At 39.9% G+C, this 19,349-nt stretch overlaps 1 long non-coding RNA gene across 3 annotated transcripts in view; it reads right to left on the bottom strand.

The window, feature by feature from the left end:
- LOC124856051 overlaps positions 1–19,266 on the bottom strand; it is a 64,500-nt gene extending 45,234 nt beyond the window's left edge. For 2 of the 3 annotated variants that reach the window (XR_007035233.1, XR_007035237.1), the window contains exons 1-2: positions 19,136–19,266; positions 17,994–18,068 (exon numbers count right to left, since the gene is read on the bottom strand). This is a non-coding gene — a long non-coding RNA (uncharacterized LOC124856051). Of the gene's footprint in view, positions 1–14,388; positions 14,502–17,993; positions 18,069–19,135 lie in introns of those variants that run through there. The other variant, XR_007035245.1, reaches the window with a different exon arrangement.
- Between the last annotated feature and the right edge of the window lie 83 nt (positions 19,267–19,349).

The raw sequence follows: 19,349 nt of genomic DNA, 5'->3' as shown, positions 1-19,349 counted from the left end.
TGCTGAATAAAACCTACCTTCTGGATTACCATTTCTCAACGGTGTCTAATTAGCTGCCTTTATTTATTAAAATAATATTTAAAGAAATATTATTTTGAATAAGAACCAAATGTTTGAGAACTGGGCTTAATTCTGTTACTTAGTTATCAAGTTTAGTAAAATAATATTTAGGGAAATAGGATTTTCTAGAGGCTGCACGGTGGTGCAGTTGGTAGCACTGTTGCCTTGCAGCAAGAAGGTCCTGGGTTCAATTCCCAGCCTGGGGTCTTTCTGCATGGAGTTTGCATGTTCTCCCCATGCATGCGTGGGTTCTCACTGGGTACTCTGGCTTCCTCCCACAGTCCAAAGACATGCCTGTTAGGTTAATTGGTAACTCTAAATTGACCTTAGGTGTATGAATGAGTGTGTGCATGGTTGTTTGTGTGTTGCCCTGCGATGGACTGGCAATCTGTCCAGGGTGTACCCTGCCTCTCGCCCATAGACTGCTGGAGATAGGCACCAGCTCCCCCATGACCCACTATGGAATAAGCTGTAGAAAATGACTGACTGACTGATTTTCTAGATTGAAAACTAACAACCTTTTTGGGTAAATGATCTTAGCAGGGAAGCACGTGTTCTTACCTGTTAACGGTTAACACTAACAAAAGAAACTTCTATAGACCTCAGAGAGAAAGTCAAGCAACGCTTGTACCTTAATTACCCCCATTCATGAATGAATACCGGATACACAAACAGTAATTCATTCCTAGTTAACTTAGTGCATATGATCACGTGATCGTATGATCCAGTTTGAAGAGTTATGTCTGTTTGCCTGCAAAGAGACATTAGCGCGCTGTGTCCCTCCGTCCAGTTCTGCTGGGGACCTGCGTGGAAGAGGTCAGTTTGTTGCAAAAGTGGGGGTTTTTTCGGACAGTGACGTCACGGGAAGTCCGCTGTTATTCCCTGTTCTTGGCTGTGCTGGAAGTAGGTTAATGCGATTTATTTTGAAAGTTCCAGAAACGTTCTAACTGGCCCATCATGTATCCATGGCTGGGGTCCCAACAACAGCTTCACTGTTGCATCAGATAGTTCTTCTGCCAATCTATCTTAACACATTTCCTTTTATAGCATAGAACATTATCATTATCATTATCATTAGGGCTGCACGGTGGCGCAGTTGGTAGCACTGTTGCCTTGCAGCAAGAAGGTCCTGGGTTCAATTCCTGGCCTGGGGTCTTTCTGCATGGAGTTTGCATGTTCTCCCCGTGCATGCGTGGGTTCTCACCGGGTACTCAGGCTTCCTCCCACAGTCCAAAGACATGCCTGTTAGGTTAATTGGTCACTCTAAATTGACCTTAGGTGTATGAATGAGTGTGTGCATGGTTGTTTGTGTGTTGCCCTGCGATGGACTGGCGATCTGTCCAGGGTGTACCCTGCCTCTCGCCCATAGACTGCTGGAGATAGGCACCAGCTCCCCTGTGACCCACTATGGAATAAGCAGTAGAAAATGACTGACTGACTGACATTATCATTAAATAAACAGACTAACATGGTCTTCAGTGATTTTTCGCTAACTGGCATGTTAATAAATTTCTAAGGTAAAAATAAAGTTTAAGAAATAGCATTTTTTGAACTACAATGATTATTTTATTTTAGATGAAACAAACCATTTCTGAATAGCTTTTAGTTGCTCAAAAATAAGGCTGTGCTGTCCACAATGCATTAGTTATTATATTGACAACTCAACCGTGACCCACTTCAGAAAATCAGAAACAGACTTGAAAGATTTAAAAATGTGCTGTGATTGGCTGATCATGCTTCATCCAATATCCAAAAATTTTGATTTCACCTTGGGACAAACTTCTGGCAAGAAGAAAATGGCGTGAACAGATGATGTTCTCATAGGTCACTGTGGAGAACCATGCATGTAAGAGTATATTCCCATGTTGTAAAAGTACGGACCAGTCCATGAACTTGAGTCCGTTTGCCCATGTTAGAAACCCCTTGTACAGCGCCTTACAAAAGTATTAAAATTGTTTGATCACACTGCAATCACAAACTTTTAATGTGATTTTATGTCACAGACCAACAGTAGGGGATGAATGTGAAATAAATGGAACATGAACAGGTTAGGGATAAAGATTTGGAGATAAAGCAGAATTAGGATATACAACAATATCCCAAGCTTTGGAGATGTCAAAGAGCATCGCTCAATTCATCATCTGAACATCTTAAGAGTCCTGCAGAAATGCAAACCTCCCAAGCTGTCCACATAAATTGACAAGATCGAGCCAGGACAGCATTATTCAGGGAGAAAGCCAAGAAGCCCATGGTAAATCTGGAGGAGTTGCAGAGTTACCAACATCTGTCGGAAATACAACTATCAGCAGTATGCTCTGCAAATCTGTCCATTATGCAATAGTGACAGGAATAAATCCATTGTTGAAAGAAAGTCTTAAGTAGTCCCCTTTGCAGTCAGGGACACATAAGGGAAGCAGCAAACATATGGAAAAAATGTGCTCTGGTCAGATGAGGCTTAATGAACATTGTGAACAACGTCTACAAAGGTTTTCAAGGGGCATGAATGATTTTGCATGTTTCTTCTAATGTGTGTTCCAATATCATATATGTGTTCCAATAGAGGAAAGTTGGGAAACACCTAGATGTTTTTCAGTCACTCTGAATTATATAATTTAAAATTATGTGATATTATTGTTTGATTTGACGAGCATAAGATTGCTTTATTAATGTTTTTTTTTCATTAGTTTTATGCTCCCCTATTTTCAGTGCTTGAATGTATTCATTAAATAAAATAAATACATATTATCTTTGAAGCATTTAGTGTGGATCACTTGCTGGAAAAAAAATAATGTCAAAACAACATACAAGCTCAGTGACTCAGAAGACATACTTTAAAATAATGATGGGCACGGGAATGTAGAAAGAGTGAGGCAGTCAAATGAATAATGGAGATGACAGTCAGTGGTAAAACTCTATCATATTCGATAACCGCCTGTCTCAACTGACCTGTAAAATCTTTAATACTGGAACAAATGCAAATAGCTCTGACTTGCTTTCACCAAAAACCTCCTGAAGGCTTTTCAACTGAGCTTATTCTGACAACGGTGCTGTGCCTTGAGCGAGGTGAATGTACGGTCTGGGCCTTGAATGGTACAATGTGTGAGAGCCGTGAGGGGGAAGCTGTGGAGTGAAGGCTCTGGAACCCTCCTGGCTGCCTACCACTGAGCAGAGCCTTAGCAGCCAGCACAAAACAGAGCTGACCACCATAACCTCCACTTGCAATAACTGGAAAATACAAACATAAAATGATGCAGTCATAAGCAAAGTCACACCACTGACTTATTTGTAATTCATATGACTTCTTTTTTTTCCAGATTATAACACAATGGTATTCAGGTTTCTTGATTGACAAAATACATTTGAATCCAACAGAAAAGGAGATTATTCTCATATTTGCAACAATGAATACAGTGATCTGAAACAGTAATCGCCCTTTTATAATTTCTTGCATTTTTGCTGTTTGTCACACTTGTTTTAGAGTAAACAGATATAATATCAGAGAAATATGACTTGAGCAAATACAAAAAGCTTTTTTTAAATGATAGTTACATTTATAAAGGGAGAAGGAATCCAAACCAACCTGTCGCTATGTGAAATGGTAATCACTTCCCTTCCCAAATCATGAATTAACTATAGTTAACCACACAGCTGAGCTCAGCTACATTAGCCACACCCAGGCCGGATTATTGGTAGACCTGTAGAATAACATGCTATAGACAGAATAGTTTGAGTACATGAAGTAGGCTAAGAAATCTAACAAAAAGACAACAAACCAAGCCTTAGGCCCTGTGCACATGTCAGCGATCCACTGAAAATAGGATTGTTCGAAACATTGAAATGGTGTGATTTCCTGCCACACCGGTAGTAGGCGGTATGTTCTTGGAAACTCAACAACATAAGCATGTGTGCAGACGCTCTCTGTTTAAAGACGGGGTAGAAAATGACCACTTTGTTGGAGAAGAGACAAGCACAAGCAGTACTCCATTGTTATTGTTGATATCCTTCTGTGGGTTTTAAACTGGTCAGCATGTATTATGCTGTGCGTGAGCGCATTCATTACTACTGATTTCAGTCATGACAACAGAGAGCAGAATTTTTTCAAAATGTCACACTCTGGAACACGTTTTCAAATTGAGCTGTTTTTAGAAAAAAAACGCATGCTGTTGTGGTGTGCACGAACAGTAGAAACCCAACAAAACGTTTCCATTTTCACCCAAAAACTTTTTTGTGTGCACAGGGCTACAATGTAAGGAAATTGAAGAATAGAAGAGAAATAAATTCCTTGCCCTCTATCTGGCTAGAAAGTCTTTCCTAATACTTTTGGGTTCCAGCAAACAACGAAGGTCATTATTAACAAATTAAACCTCAACCTTTTTCATCAAAATTACAAGAGAGCATTGATAACTCATGCAGAAAACCACAAAAAAAAAAAAACAGTAAATGATCCAAAGCGTGGAAAGCCTCCTCCCCTCCATAGTTAAGGTCAGTTAAGGTTAAGGTCAGCAGAGAAAGAATATTAGAATAGAATAGAATTGTCTTCATTGTCATTTTACTGGGGGGTACAACAAAACTGAGGGTGCTTGTGTTGGGCTACCATACACCCCAGTAGGATAAACTAAAAAAGAAATAAAATAAAGGCATTTAAGAAGATTTTCTCTAAAAATCGAGATATGATAGATTAAGTGTAATATACACTGCAGAAGGCATGATAATAATGACATTATGATAATGATATTACACCTAAAGTCAAACATGGTGGTGGCCGTGTGATTATATGGGTCTGTTTTGCTGGTTCTTGACATGGAATTGAGAGAACTATAAATTCTACTCATACAAATTTGGATTTTGCAGAGGTCTAGTCAAAGCCCCGACTTCAATTCAAAGAAGACGCTACAGCATGACCCTATTCATGCTAGAAAACCCTACCATGTCACTGAGAATTAAAACAATTATGCAAAGAAGAGTGGGTCAAAATCCCTCCACAATGATGTAAAAGTGCCACTCATCACAGACCCTTGGTGGCACAACCAGTTATTAGGTTTGGGGAGCAATTATATTTTCAAATAGGACCAGGTAGGTTTGGATAGCTTTTCTCCTCTACACAGACCCACTCAATAAATTAGAATATTATCATTCATTTCAGTAACTCTTCACTAAGAGAAACACATTATATAGATTAATTACACAAACTGCTGTTTTCAAGCCTTTATTTCAGTTCATTATTATGATTTCCCACTTACAGCTAATGAAAACACAACATTTAAGATTTGAATATTACATCACACCAAAAAAAAAAAAAAAAAACACTTTTAATACAGAAATATAGGCCTATTGCAAAGTATGATTTATAACCTGCTTAAAGGTTATTTTCAAAAATAACTTTTTATCTGACAAACAGACTTCATTGGAACACATATTCTAGTTTATTGAATATGACTGTAAATGAAATCATAATTTACAAACCCCTACACCACCTGATGCACCTTATAAGCTATTTTCTGTATTTACTCAGGTTGACTTTTCTGATATAAAATTTAGTTGGAGGATCTGAAACATGGGGCAACTTCTTTTCTATTTTACTACCAAAATGGAAAAAAGGTTTATCAAAGTACATGCTGTTCACTGAAAAAATAAATACATTGCCATTTTTCAGTGTTTTTGAGTAGATGATCACCCTGATCAGAACCGATCAATGGAAAATGGGAGAATTATGATCTCTGGAAGATTTTTAGCCATGCTTCTCTTGTCTCCTTGCATATTTGCTTTACGGGTAAACATTTAAATCTAAAGAACACGATTTTATATCTATAAAAAGCTTTTGAACATGCATTTGTGCACATACCAGAACTGTTCTGTGAATTACTGATCAGTACAAATCCACAAATTTTAATATTGTAAAAATTTTCCATATTTTTTGTCACTCGTTTCAGAAAGTAAAACCCATAAATTATAATATATAATATATCAAGCTTTCTTTCTTATGATTGTGATGATTATAGGTTCAAGATAATAAAACACCCAAAATTTGGGGTCTCAGAAAATTAGAATTAGAATTATATTTTTTAACAGACATGTCAGGCTTCTGAGAGTATGTTCATTTCTATGCACTCAGTACTTGGTCAGGGCTCCTTTTGCATGAGTTACTGTATCCATGTGGCGTGGCATGAAGCTGAGCAGCTTGTGGTACTGCTGAGGTGTAATGGAAGCCTAGGTTGATTTGGGAGCAGCCTTCAGGTTATCTGCATTGTTGGGTCTGGTGTCTCTCATCTTCCTGTAGACAATTCCCCAATGATTCCCTATGGGCTTTAGGTCAAGTGGGTTTGCTGACCATTCAAGCACAGGAACATCATGGTCATTGAACCAGCTTTTGGTACACCTAGCAGTGTGCCTGGCAACACCAGGCAGGTGCCAAGTCCTGCTGGAAAATTAAATCAAAATCTTCATAAAGCTTGACAACAAAAGGAAGCGTGAAGTGCTCAAAAACGTCCTGGTAGATGGCGGCATTGACTGTGGACGAAAACACAGTGGACCAACACCAGCAGATGACATGGCACCCCCAACCATTACTGACTGTGGAAACTTCACACTGGACTTCAAGCAACATGGATTCTTTGCCTCTGCACTTTTCCTCCAGACTCTGGGACCCTGATTGCCAAAATAAATTTTAACCTTACTTTCATCTGAGAGGAGGACTTTGGACCACTGAGCAGCAGTCCAGTTGTTTTTTTCCACAGTCCTGGTAAAACGCTTGTGACGTTGTCACTGGTACAGGAGTGGCACAATGAATGTGACCTTTGTACCCCATGTGTAGAATTTGTCTGTGTCCTTTTTTTATTGATCTTTTAAAAGTGTTCAATTTTCTGAGAATATTACTTTTGGGTTTGTATCATCTGTAAACCATAATCATCAAAATTACAGGAAATAACGGCTTGAAATATTTCACTTTTTATGAGTCTATATGTAAGTTTTACTTTCTGAAATGAGGGATGACAAATATTAAACTTTCTTTAACAATATTCCAGTTTTGGAAATGTACTTGTAATTTACCTATTGCGTGTCATATATGTAATGTTTTTCAGTAGTTGAAGATTATTATTACCCGTAGTTTATCCTGAGCAGTCCAGTTAGTCAGTACGTCTCAAGTTCCTTCAGGAGTAAAAAATTGTTTGGTGATATCTGTTTAAGAGAGCCAAAATCTACAGCTGTGAGTCCTCTCACATCCCCTTTAAAACTTTATTTTTTTGCTTTTTGAAAAGATCTTCAGATGCACTCTGTGGACGTTTGGAAGGCAGTCTCATCAGCTTCCAGATTTCCCAGCCTGCTATGATGCAGGGGGTAGCTTTGCTCTGAAAGTTAACTGAAAAGTTGCCCCCCTGAGCCTGACACAAAGCCCTATTAGACTCTCACTCAAGGAAGTTCTTAGACGATAAATAGGTTGTGTGAGGTCTCCCTGTTTAGATATTCTTTTGGAAATTTTGTGTTGCTGTTTCACCAATTTTGAGCATTTATTAAAGAATCTTTGACAGCTTGATGCTTTACTAGAATTTAGCTTATTGTAAAAACAAAAAACAAAAAAACCCCTCCTATCAGTTCTGCCTCATCTCAAGTTAAATCACTGGAATTAAAGACACATTCAACAAATGCATGATTAAAGCCACTTAATAGATTGAAATTGGACCTATTTTCTGTGATGAACAGCTGAATTATACTTAGTCCTAATGCCATGGAAACTGCTCAGACCCTTTTTGCTTCAAAGTGGATACTTCAGCTGCACTGGCTGACATGCAATGGACAGTACAGGCAACCTGCAGCATCTGGTGGAGACCTACAACACTGCAAGTCTTTGGAAAATTTAGGAGAGAGTCAAGAGAAACTATTTTTGATATATAAAAAAAAAAAAGGTAAAATAATATAATCTGTGTGCAGTAGGACCACCCTCCTTTTCAATGAAAGTCACGAGTTCAATTATGTCCATTTATCAGGTCTGTCCATTTCTTGATCTGAAGATGGTCAACTATTTGTGTAGCAGCAACCACAACCTCCCAGTTTTAAGAAGGTACTACAACTTCTCAGTGGGGTTTATATCAGGTGAGGAAGGGGACTGTGTTATGATTATTTTATCTTTAGGTCATTAGGTCTTTACTGGCTAGCCGCACAGTAGAGTTGCTTCAATGCATGGGATGAAGCAGTGTCCTGCATAAAAATAATGGTTTTCTTGAAAGATGCAGACTTCTTCCTCTAGTTCAGTGGTCCCCATCCCCCAGGCCGCAGACCGGTACCGGTCTGTGGATCAATTGGTAGCGGGCCGCACAAGAAATAATTAAACTTAGGCCCCACCCCCCCGCAAACGGGGGAAGCTCCAGTTTTTTTTTTCCCCCTATGTTTATTGCTCAAACTTCCCTTAGTTAAACATAGACATGTGTGGTATCCTCTGAAACATCAGAATCTTGGCTAAAAGCCAATATAAACCATTTCTACAAACACCAAACACAATTAAAACTACAAGCAGTTGAATCAGAAAGTAAACACACCCTACAAAATGGGAGTCACCGGAAGTCATGGCCTCTGCTTCCTGATTGGTGGGATTGACGTGAAAGACTTGGAGATAACTTTGTTCTACTGGCTCTAAGGATGAAAAGGAGGGGTCATTTGTGGAATTCGGCCCATCCAAACTCTAGTTATGGGCATGCGTAACGGCACGTATTTCAAAAATCCACATCGAGTTCAAACAGGCAGAACCGATTATGCAGCTGAAAGTGTATGTGTTTTTTTTAAAATAATTTCTCATGTTGGATTATTTGGTTTTTTTAAGCCCAAAGGCTTCCCGAAAAAAGTTTTAAACCGTGGATGAAGCATTGGACCAAATTACGGCTGAGTTTTGTGCTGAGGACGGCAAATGAAGACCAGGACCGTGTTTTTCTTAGACAATGGGACAACAAAGAGTGCCGCAGCTTGACAGAAGGCATGTTCATAAAGATGCAGGTGTATTCACTCCTGCTACTTTTGGTCCGCTTTAAACGGAACAAAACGTCTCTTCGAACTTAACAAGCCATTGTCGCTGGTATCAAAGGTATATAAAGTTATAAAATCATACCTGTTCAGCTGGGCAATACGTTGTGGGAGAGAACACCGTCTCTTGCTTGTAGCAAAGGTTGGGGACCACTGCTCTAGTTGAAAAAAAAGAATCTTCTAAAAACTGGCAATAGGGGTTGGAGTTGATTTTGAGTCCATCTTCCATCCAAAAATGTCCAATTAGCTCATGTTTAAAAACATCAACCCAAAGTAATACACCACCTCCATCTTGCTGGCATCTGGGTCGAGCTCTGTGCCTGTTACTGATCAAGCCACAGTCCCATCCTTCTGGTTCAACAAGAGTCAGTCTTTTCCCATCAGTCCATAAACCCTTTAAAAAACCTGTCTTCAGATATTTTTGGTCAGTCTAGAATCACTTTATGTCTCTGACCACTGAACCATTTTACTTCTGGACTCACAATGTAGGTCCCGGTTCCGGAACATGACAGCATTAGCAGAGAATGGGTTCGGGGTAGCTTAATGTCTAATTCTTCTTTAATCTTTGCAGGTTAATTTACTTTTTTTTTTTTCTCAATGCTTTTCTTGCAACCTTATTGACTATTTACAACAAAACGTTTAATGGTTCTGTGATCATGCCCCAATATTTTAGGGAAATTTCAAGAGTTCTGCCTCCCTCTGAAATACATTTTACAGTTTTTCTATTGCCAGAGTCAGCGCTATCTCTTTTTTGGCCCATTTTACAGGAGGAATGGAACATGTCAAGTAAGTACACACAAATTGATATAGGGTGTTAATATCTTTAGCCCACAACCTCCCTCATCACACAAATAGCCATCCCTTGATATGTTTGAATCCAATAAATATTCAAATTTTTACAGATTGGAGTTGGAAAATATCCTGTAAACTGACAATATGATCACTTGACAAATAACTTTGCATACAGTGTAGTTTCAACTACAGTAATAACATTAACCCATATTTCAATGTCACTGCATTCAATCTGTTTATGCAAAAAGAATGTTTAAGAGACCATGTTGTATTTTAATTTTTATTCCTGAGTATAACAATTGTAAATATGTGTTTTTTTTTATTATGAAAGATGATTTATTTTTGTGATGTCTGAAAGGACAATCTTAAATACTGTCAGGTAAAGGAAATTCAAGTCCCTCAGAACCAGAAACCATTCAGTGTTATATGCTTGTCCATTTACAAGAGCTAATCACTACAAGTGAGCATGATCACAAAAGAACAGTCAGTGACACCAGAATAATTAGGCTGCAAAAAAGTCTAATCCTTCACACAGCACTTAGGACGGTTTTAAAGGCCACAAGGGCAAACTGCAGAGCTCCCCTAACTGTTAGGGTAAAGTCTGGTCCATTTTACAGTCACTTGGGTACAAGCCTGAATGCTAAAGATCAAGTTAAGTAATCCCTAGAGTTGGGCCACTAAACCAGCTCTGTCCCTGTAACCATGGCAGCAGACAGGTAGTGTCTGGGTCACAGGGCAAACAACACAGCAATGACTGTGCTGATATTACACTAACCTGCGGTAAATATTCACCCATTCATTTATACATATTGTAATATACAGATGAATCGTCAGATACAAAACACAAGCACCAAATATTGCAGTTAGCTAGAGCATCAAGCTCACGGGGCACATTTTTAGTTAAGCACATTGACATCAGTATGGCGGCCAGATATAGACTGTAGGTATTTCAAATTTCTTAGGTGAAAATATCCTCACTTACAACACAAATTCAGCTGAAGATACATTAATAATATTGTAGTGACCAGGTAATTTTTTCAATTACCTTTAAAGGAATGTAATTTCTTTTTATCACGACTGTTGTTATGGTCCCTATCCAAATCAAACGAGTGTAAAAATGACCTAAATTCAAGGAAAAAGTGAATATTTTACATGGGAGCTAAACACAAATTATGTTTTTTTTAACTATTCTTTCCTCCCTGGCTAAAGTACACAGAGTTCCTTGTTGAAAAGCAACACATGCGTCAGTCAGATATTTCAGAGATTTTACATTAGTTTGGGTTTTTAAAGATGCATTTAAACTGTAGCTGTGTAAGTTCCTAGATTGCTACTGATCTTTTAAACCAAATATTTTTTTTCTGAATCTGACATAAAGGTCAGATGGTTTGTGCTTTTACTTGGATTTTCCAATAAGATGGCGATCCAAAACACATATCAAAAAGATTTTTGGGATGGCTAAAGCAGACTATCGTTCAGGTTCTATATGCCTAAAATCCACATCAGTGCATTAAGACCAACCCATTTACATGAACTCTATAAATTCTGATAAAAACAGTGAGGAAATCTCCAGCTAGAATTATGCAAGGACCTTGATTGTGGCTACAAAAAGTGTGCTGTTTCTCTGCAATTTGCTAAGAGACATTTATCCATATACTTTTGGGAGTGTACATATATATTTGAGCTTGTATGTACAATTTAAACCATGTATTGATCAGAAAATATCCACAATAAATTCTAACTTGTTTGAAACAGCGCCATATTCTATGTCCCCGTTCATGCTAACCAGGGAAATGTTTATCACTTTATTAAAAAGTGTGATCATATGATGCCACAAAATAAGATCTACCAGCAGACGGTCATGTGGAGTTCTTTTGGTTTGGGTAGGGGTCTAATCTGTCAAATTTCATAAGAGTCATCCCACCCAAGCAGGAATCAGAAACAACATAAATGGAAAAAAGGATCAACAAAAAAAACGACGACGAGGATCAACAGGTGATCGCCAACATGTTTAAATTAAATGCATTTTTCATGAGTTTTTAATCTCAACAATTCATGAATATACTCGTACTCGTCGTCTTCCGCTTTATCCGGGACCGGGTCGCGGGGGCAGCAGACTCAGCAGAGACGCCCAGACGTCCCTCTCCCCAGACACCTCTTCCAGCTCCTCCGGGGGGAGCCCAAGGCGTTCCCAGGCCAGCCGAGAGACATAGTCCCTCCAGCGTGTCCTGGGCCGTCCCCTGGGCCTCCTCCTGGTGGGACGTGCCTGGAACACCTCCCGAGGAAGGCGTCCAGGAGGTATCCGGTATAGATGCCCGAGCCACCTCAACTGGCTCCTCTCGATGTGGAGAAGCAGCGGCTCTACTCCGAGCCCCTCCCGGATGGCCGAGCTCCTCACCCTATCCCTAAGGGAGTACCCGGCCACCCTACGGAGGAAGCTCATTTCAGCCGCTTGTATCCGGGATCTCGTTCTTTCGGTCATGACCCAAAGTTCATGGCCATAGGTGAGGGTAGGAACGTAGACCGACCGGTAAATCGAGAGCTTTGCTTTTTGGCTCAGCTCTCTCTTCACCACAACGGACCGGCACAGCGCCCCCATTACTGTGGCAGCCGCACCGATCTGTCTGTCGATCTCCCGCTCCATTCTTCCCTCACTCGTGAACAAGACCCCGAGATACTTAAACTCCTCCACTTGAGGCAGGAACTCCCCTCCAACCTGAAGAGGACAAGCCACCCTTTTCCGGTCGAGAACCATGGCCTCGGACTTGGAGGAGCTCGGGCCAGCAGGACCACGTCATCTGCAAACAGAAGAGACTAAATACTCTGGTCACCAAACCAGACCCCCTCCGGCCCTTGGCTGCGCCTAGAAATCCTGTCCATAAAAGTTATGAACAGGACCGGTGACAAAGGGCAGCCCTGCCGGAGTCCAACATGCACCGGGAACAGGTCTGACTTAGTGCCGGCAATGCGGACCAAACTCCTGCTCCGCTCATACAGGGACCGGAAGGCCCCTAATAAAGGGCCCCCGATTCCGTACTCCTGGAGCACCCCCCACAGGGCATCACGAGGGACACAGTCAAATGCTTTCTCCAGGTCCACAAAACACATGTGACCGGTTGGGCAAACTCCCATGAACCCTCGAGCACCCTGTAGATGGTATAGAGCTGGTCCAGTGTTCCACAGCCGGGACGAAAACCACACTGCTCCTCCTGAAGCCGGGGTTCGACTATCGGCCGGACTCTCCTCTCCAATACCCTGGCGTAGGCCTTACCAGGGAGGCTGAGGAGTGTGATCCCCCTGTAGTTGGAACACTTGAATATAATCAAGCCTAAATGAAATTCAACTTGTACGCAATTGTTTACAGTTAGAAATGGAAGTAGGAAGGGACGGAAATGCAACATGTGGGCATAAAATGGGGCTAATTAAATGGCTGAGGGAAGAATTAATCCAGAGCCTCAATAAGTACTTAAAATCTACCACTAAATGTTTTGTTCTATGCGTAAAAATCTAAACAAGTATATGGTAGTAATGACAACTAATAATCAATGTGCTTTATTGTTCAAGCAGGAGAAGGAATAATTATTACTTTTTCAATTTTAAATAAAAGCTGTTAGATCATGTTATGCATCTGTTTTCTGTGTTAAACAACACTAAATTCTGGTGTTTTTACTTTAGATTATCATTCCATCAGAATCTCATACTATGTTAGATTGACCATGTGGGCAAGTAAAAACATATTTTCTTAAAAAGAAAAAAGAAAAGAACACATGCATCTGAAACCCTGTAATATACCAAATTAGGACACAAGAATTAATTACATTTATATCACAAAAGCACAAATTGCCCGCTTGGATTTTTTTTCTTCTAACAAAAATGTCCAAAAAAATGGTCAGATCTGTCTTGTCCCTTTTGAGAGAAGCACATGATCTCCTCCTGGCCTTTTCAGCTCTCCGTCTCTCTTTTTCAGTTGCTATGAGACACTCAAGCAGAAGCCAAGGCTTCCACAATTCATTACCGGAGGAACAAAAGCCAAGCACTGGACAAAGCAAGGCAAACCAACTCCCACTTAACACACACATCACACCTCTTAGTGGTCTGCTGACATACAAATGCCCAATTCAGGACGTCTCCTTTATTTCCCATTTTTGATTTTATAGCACCAGGCCTCTGGATGGAGAAAATGCTCAGGAAGTCAACAGGTTGAAGATTCTCAAACATTTATATATTCCTGACTGTGTAAATATTTTGAATGGTATCAATATGAATGTAATAGCTAAACTAAATTGTGGTGAAACACACAGCCTTTAGATGTGCCAGAGGCTCAATTGCCTCCAAAGCAACACCAGCGTAACATCACCTGTCTTTGGCTTTCCACCAGCTCTGCCTCACCAAATCATGAAACATCTCTTTTCTCTGCAGCCAATCAGATCTCCATCTCTGGCTGTTCTCAAGCAAAGAACAAAAGGGGAAGGCCAACGAGTGATGGCCCTCCTCCTTATCCCTCTTATATCCTACACATACGACAATCACCGTTTGAGAAATGCCAGCAGACGGGCCATCAGTCATTGTAATTAGGCTCGTTCCCGTTTCCAAGCCTTCATATTTCAGGCCAGAGCTGGAGGATGTAGATAGCGAGTTCCCCTTCTGCTGCTTGCCACAGCCCTCCGCTGGGTCGGCCCAAACCCCAGTACAGGCCACTCCCTTTCTGCTCCCTGCTATGAGGAGGGGGGGCTGCAAAATTATAAGGGGGAGCTGGATGGCTGACCACATAATTACCCCCCAAACCCCCCCACCCCAGTCCTATTGCTTCTTTCTGTTCCGGTACGGTGGAGTTTCGTTCTTTAAAATGCATTAGAGCAGAAGCATAGCCTCTGAAAATTGCTTTTAAAAAGATGCCGTTGGTAGTCGTAATCAGAAAATGTTAAACATAAAAGTGATCAGTTTCTACCCTTTGACTCTCTTTTAATTTTATTTTAAAGCACCAATCATTGCATTGTTTGTGCTTTTTCTCTTTGTAGTTTACAAAGACCCTTAGATCTCTCTGGAGTTAACAGCTAAACAGGAAATGACCACATTATTTTGCAGAGGATTATTTTATTTGCTTACAGACCGGGGACCAGACTCTGAAACTGGCTCAGCCTGTCATATAGGACCTGAAGTTTTCTTGGCAGCAAATCGGAGAACTGCAGGTTCAGCCAACATAGACACTAAAGCAGAAGGGAGAACCATGCCAAATTGCCAGGGCAATTCAGTACAGAGGCTCATTTTTCCAAAATGATTCATGCTGGAAAGATAAAGCTCTTCCCTGTCCTCAGATGAACTCGGTGCGCTCTCTGTCAGCTTTTACATGGAAGCTGAGGAGGGAGGCAGCAGGGGGGGGGGGAGGACTGGAGCGAGCTCGGTTGCACAGGCACGCGTGTGTGCACGCATGCACATGACCACAAGGCCATTAGGAAGCATTCTTTGCACACAGTGGAATTAGGTAATGTTCATAAAAGCCCAAAATACCCAAACACACACACAAACAGCCACTACTGTAAAACACGTTACAGTCACAGGGGGGAAACCATACCCAAGGGTTCCCAAGTAAGAATAATTTGAGAAAGGGAGGAGTGCCGTTTTTGCACCTGTTCAAACTAACAAATTGTGACCAAAAAGAAACAAAACAAATGTGCCCAGGTTTTGGTGCTTTAGCCGTGAAGTTGAGGAATCGGTAAGGACTAAAGGATAAGTTCTGGATCAGTCAGTAGCATCCAGTGGATGGTTTACTGGCTGCTCGAAAATGTTCCCCTTGCGTTGTCCTCTGGCAGGAAGGAGGGTAAAAACTTTTACAATAAAAATTTGACAAGTGTATTTGACCCCTTACACTTTATTAACCCTAAAAAATAAAGAGTGACCAATTGCCTTCAGAAGGATCCTAATAAGTAAACAGAGTTCACATGTGTGTGATTTCATCTCAGTATAAGTCCAGCTGTTCTGTAAAGAGCTCAGAGGTTTATTGGGAGAGCCTTAGTGAACAAATTACATCATGAAGACCGAGGGACACAGCAGATGGGTCAGAGATCAAGTTATGAACACATTTAAGCAGAGTTACGTTATAAAACAATATCCCAAGCTTTGAACATCTCACGGGCCATCTCAACCAAATTGACTGTCCCAGAAAAGTAAGCTTTAATCAGAGAGGCAGCCAGGAGGTTCATGGTAACAGGGCTGCATAAATCCAGCCTGCCTAAGGCTGCATAAATCCACAGCTCAGGTGGAAGAATCTGACGACAGGACAGCTGTTAGATGTGAACTCCACAAATCTGGTCGTTATGAAACATAAAAGCTATAAACCATAAGAAGTCCCATTTAGGGCTCCACAATATATCACAATTGTGTCATCAACGCAATATTTGTGTGTGGAAAATTCATATCACAAAGGACTGTTAGGAGTACGATAAGTTTTGGCTAATATACTCCAAGTGTTATGAACCCCGTATTTTACATGCTAATGTAATGCAGTATTTAACCAATTGAGTCTCACGGCAGCAGACGCTCACACCAGACACAACTGACATTGTCTGAAATGCTAAAGGTCACAGAGTGATGGAAGCACAGATGAAAACGAGAGAAATGTTGTCATTGCAATATTTACAAATATTTTTGTTATGACAAGATATTCTAACATAGTGCAGCTCTAGTCTCAGATTGCAAAGATATTGAAGAAAGCGCTCTGGTCAGATGGGACCAAAATTAAACGTTTTGGCCAACCTGAAAACGCTATGTGTGCAGAACACTTAGACATTATTCTGTACTCTCCATCCCCACAGTGAAACATGGTGATGCCTAGAGCATCTGGTTGTGGGGGTGTTTTTCTTAAGCAAGCACAGGAAACCTGTCATAGTTGATTAGACGTTCTATGGAGCTACACACAGGCCACTCTAAGAAGAAAACCAGTTAGAGGCTGGAAATCGCTTGAGACTGGGGCAAAGATTCACCTTCCAACAGGACAATGACCCTAAACAACAGCCAGAGCTACATTGAAAAGTTTTGATCAAAGCATGTCAATGTGTTTGAACGGCCCAGTCAAAGTCCAGACCCAAAACCAACTGACATACCTGGCAAGACGTGAAAACTGATGTTCGCCAACACTACATCCAATCTATTTTGCAAAGAAGAAATGCCAAAAATGGAAGTCTCTGGATGTACATAGCTGTTAAGAGACATATTTGTATTCATAAAAATACTGAAAACAAAACAATTATTTTTATTCTTTTTTACTTCACAATTATGCATAACTTTTTATTACTTTATAAAAAAAATCACATTAAAAATGCACTGAAGCTTGTGGTTGTAACGCAATAAAATGGAAAAGCACACAGGGTGTGAATACTTTTGAAATTATCTGTATTTTCTACCATTAAAGAAATATATGTACAGGAAACCTTTACATTCTAATAAATTAATAGCCTATTTTAAAAGAATGCATTATGAGTCAACTTTCTTGCAATTCAAGATTGTGCAGCTCAGTTTGCAAGTAACCACCAAGTATAACTCCTAAGTAAAAATGAGATCAAACATTAGGCATTAAGTTACATGGAAAGGATAAAAGCCATTTGCATGGTATTGTCAGACCCGTGTATGCTGCTGGTAATGGCAGTTGGGTTCGAGCAGCAGATATGCTGCTGTCGGCAATTTTAAGAGGTTGCTTTATAGGATCAAAATAATTATCTTAAAATGAGGAGGTCAGAGGGACACATAAAGAACCTGGAAATAAGCTTTATCCGAACTCCAGAGATGTGGCAGAGGGAGTAATTTCACTCAGAAATTCCTCATGTCTGTGTTTGTTATCTTGCTTTCTGTCTCCTATTTTCAGAAGTAAGTATTTGGTGCTAAAATGTAATTAAAGATCACTCAAAAATTTACCGAAGCATTTCTATGGTGAATTGTAACCTGTCATTTACAGAGGAATTTGAAAAGAAATGACAAACCACCAGGGAATGTGACGGAAATGATAAGAACACACACAGAGGTAGGGGTGTTTCATTACTGTAGGAAAATCCATGTCAACCAAATGAATGCAGAATGTTAGAGAAGCCATTCTATTGGCTTCAACAACACAAAAGGACAAAGTTTAGGAAAATAACATGTACCTGCCGCCCTTAAGTGTCAGCTTGATTGGGATTCTTGTATATTTTTCCAAAAGGTCCTTTATTGTACAACTGAACCTGGATGAAAAAGAAAAAAAACAAATCAGCTTTTTTTTTCTTTTTTTTTTTTCTAAAAATGCACAAATCAGCCATAAAAAGATTATGGTCATATGCAAAATCTCATTTTGTGCTGAATTCAAAATTGCTATATGAAACAATATATGTTCAAATTCATATTTTAGAAAAAAAATTTAATCTTTCAAAATTTATGGGTAGGTTAGACCTCAAAGAAAACCAAAATTGGGCCAGCAGGTATTGTACAGTTAGCTGAGTGCCCTGTATATGAAGACCATCAGTCCCCGACGCAGCCATAACGGGTTCATGTCCCGACCTCAGGACCTTTGCAGCATGCCTTCCCCTCTTTTCTGTCTGCCCATTTCCTGTCTTGTTACAGTTAATAAAGGATATCAGTGGCACAATATCTTTTAAAATTCGGTATTGGCCAGAAAAAGTGTGCTCAGTGCATCTCAGTTTTTATCAGCAGGTTCATATGGTTATAGTGAAAGCCCAGCAGGCTGCTGGTGCACAGTTCTAGTAGCAAGTGAGCATGAGTTTTGCAGTGGAGAAATCACAGAATTGAAATGCACCGTAAAGATACTTAAACTTTTAACTACCTAACTGACAAGTGATTAGGCTCTTACAATTTTTAATTTTAAATACAATTTTTTAACAATGTTGACCATTTGTATTTGGATGTTTAAAACTACAGGGCACCTAATACAGCATATAAAGTACAAAAAAAAAAAAAAAAGAAAATAGATCACATTTAAACTTTGCCCTTTTAAATACCAGACTTGTTCAAAGGTACTATAATTCAAATTCAATTCAAAAATACTTTATTAATCCCAAAGGGAAATTAAATGTTGTTATAGCTCATGAAAAAAGACGAAGTTAGTGTTAAGTCTCTTTTCAAGGGCAATCCCATTTGGCAAATATCAGTTTTCCAAGAATATTATAGCAATAGCTCCTATCGTGTGAAAACAATATTTATGGGACAATTAAACATTTTATTGGATTTTTCAGACTGAACCAACCAGCGTGTAACATGTAAATGGAGGGATAGGGAACAATTGGAATTGACTCACCATAACAAGGCACCATGTACTGTTTGTCAGTTGGGCGTCCACACAGCGCCTCGGAAATGGCTGATACCGCTAAATTAAACAAACTAGAGAAAATATTTATCTTCTTACGCATATGTTGCGTTGGGGAGGGTCGCACAGACCTACGAAAAAGTAGGGGGAAAAAACTAGTTTTCTTCAGGCAGACAGCCAAAAAGTGAGCAGCAAGCGATCCTCT

This window comes from Girardinichthys multiradiatus, chromosome 2, assembly GCF_021462225.1.
Source record: "Girardinichthys multiradiatus isolate DD_20200921_A chromosome 2, DD_fGirMul_XY1, whole genome shotgun sequence".
NCBI lineage: Eukaryota > Metazoa > Chordata > Actinopteri > Cyprinodontiformes > Goodeidae > Girardinichthys > Girardinichthys multiradiatus.
This window is presented reverse-complemented; position numbering and strand designations above follow the sequence as displayed.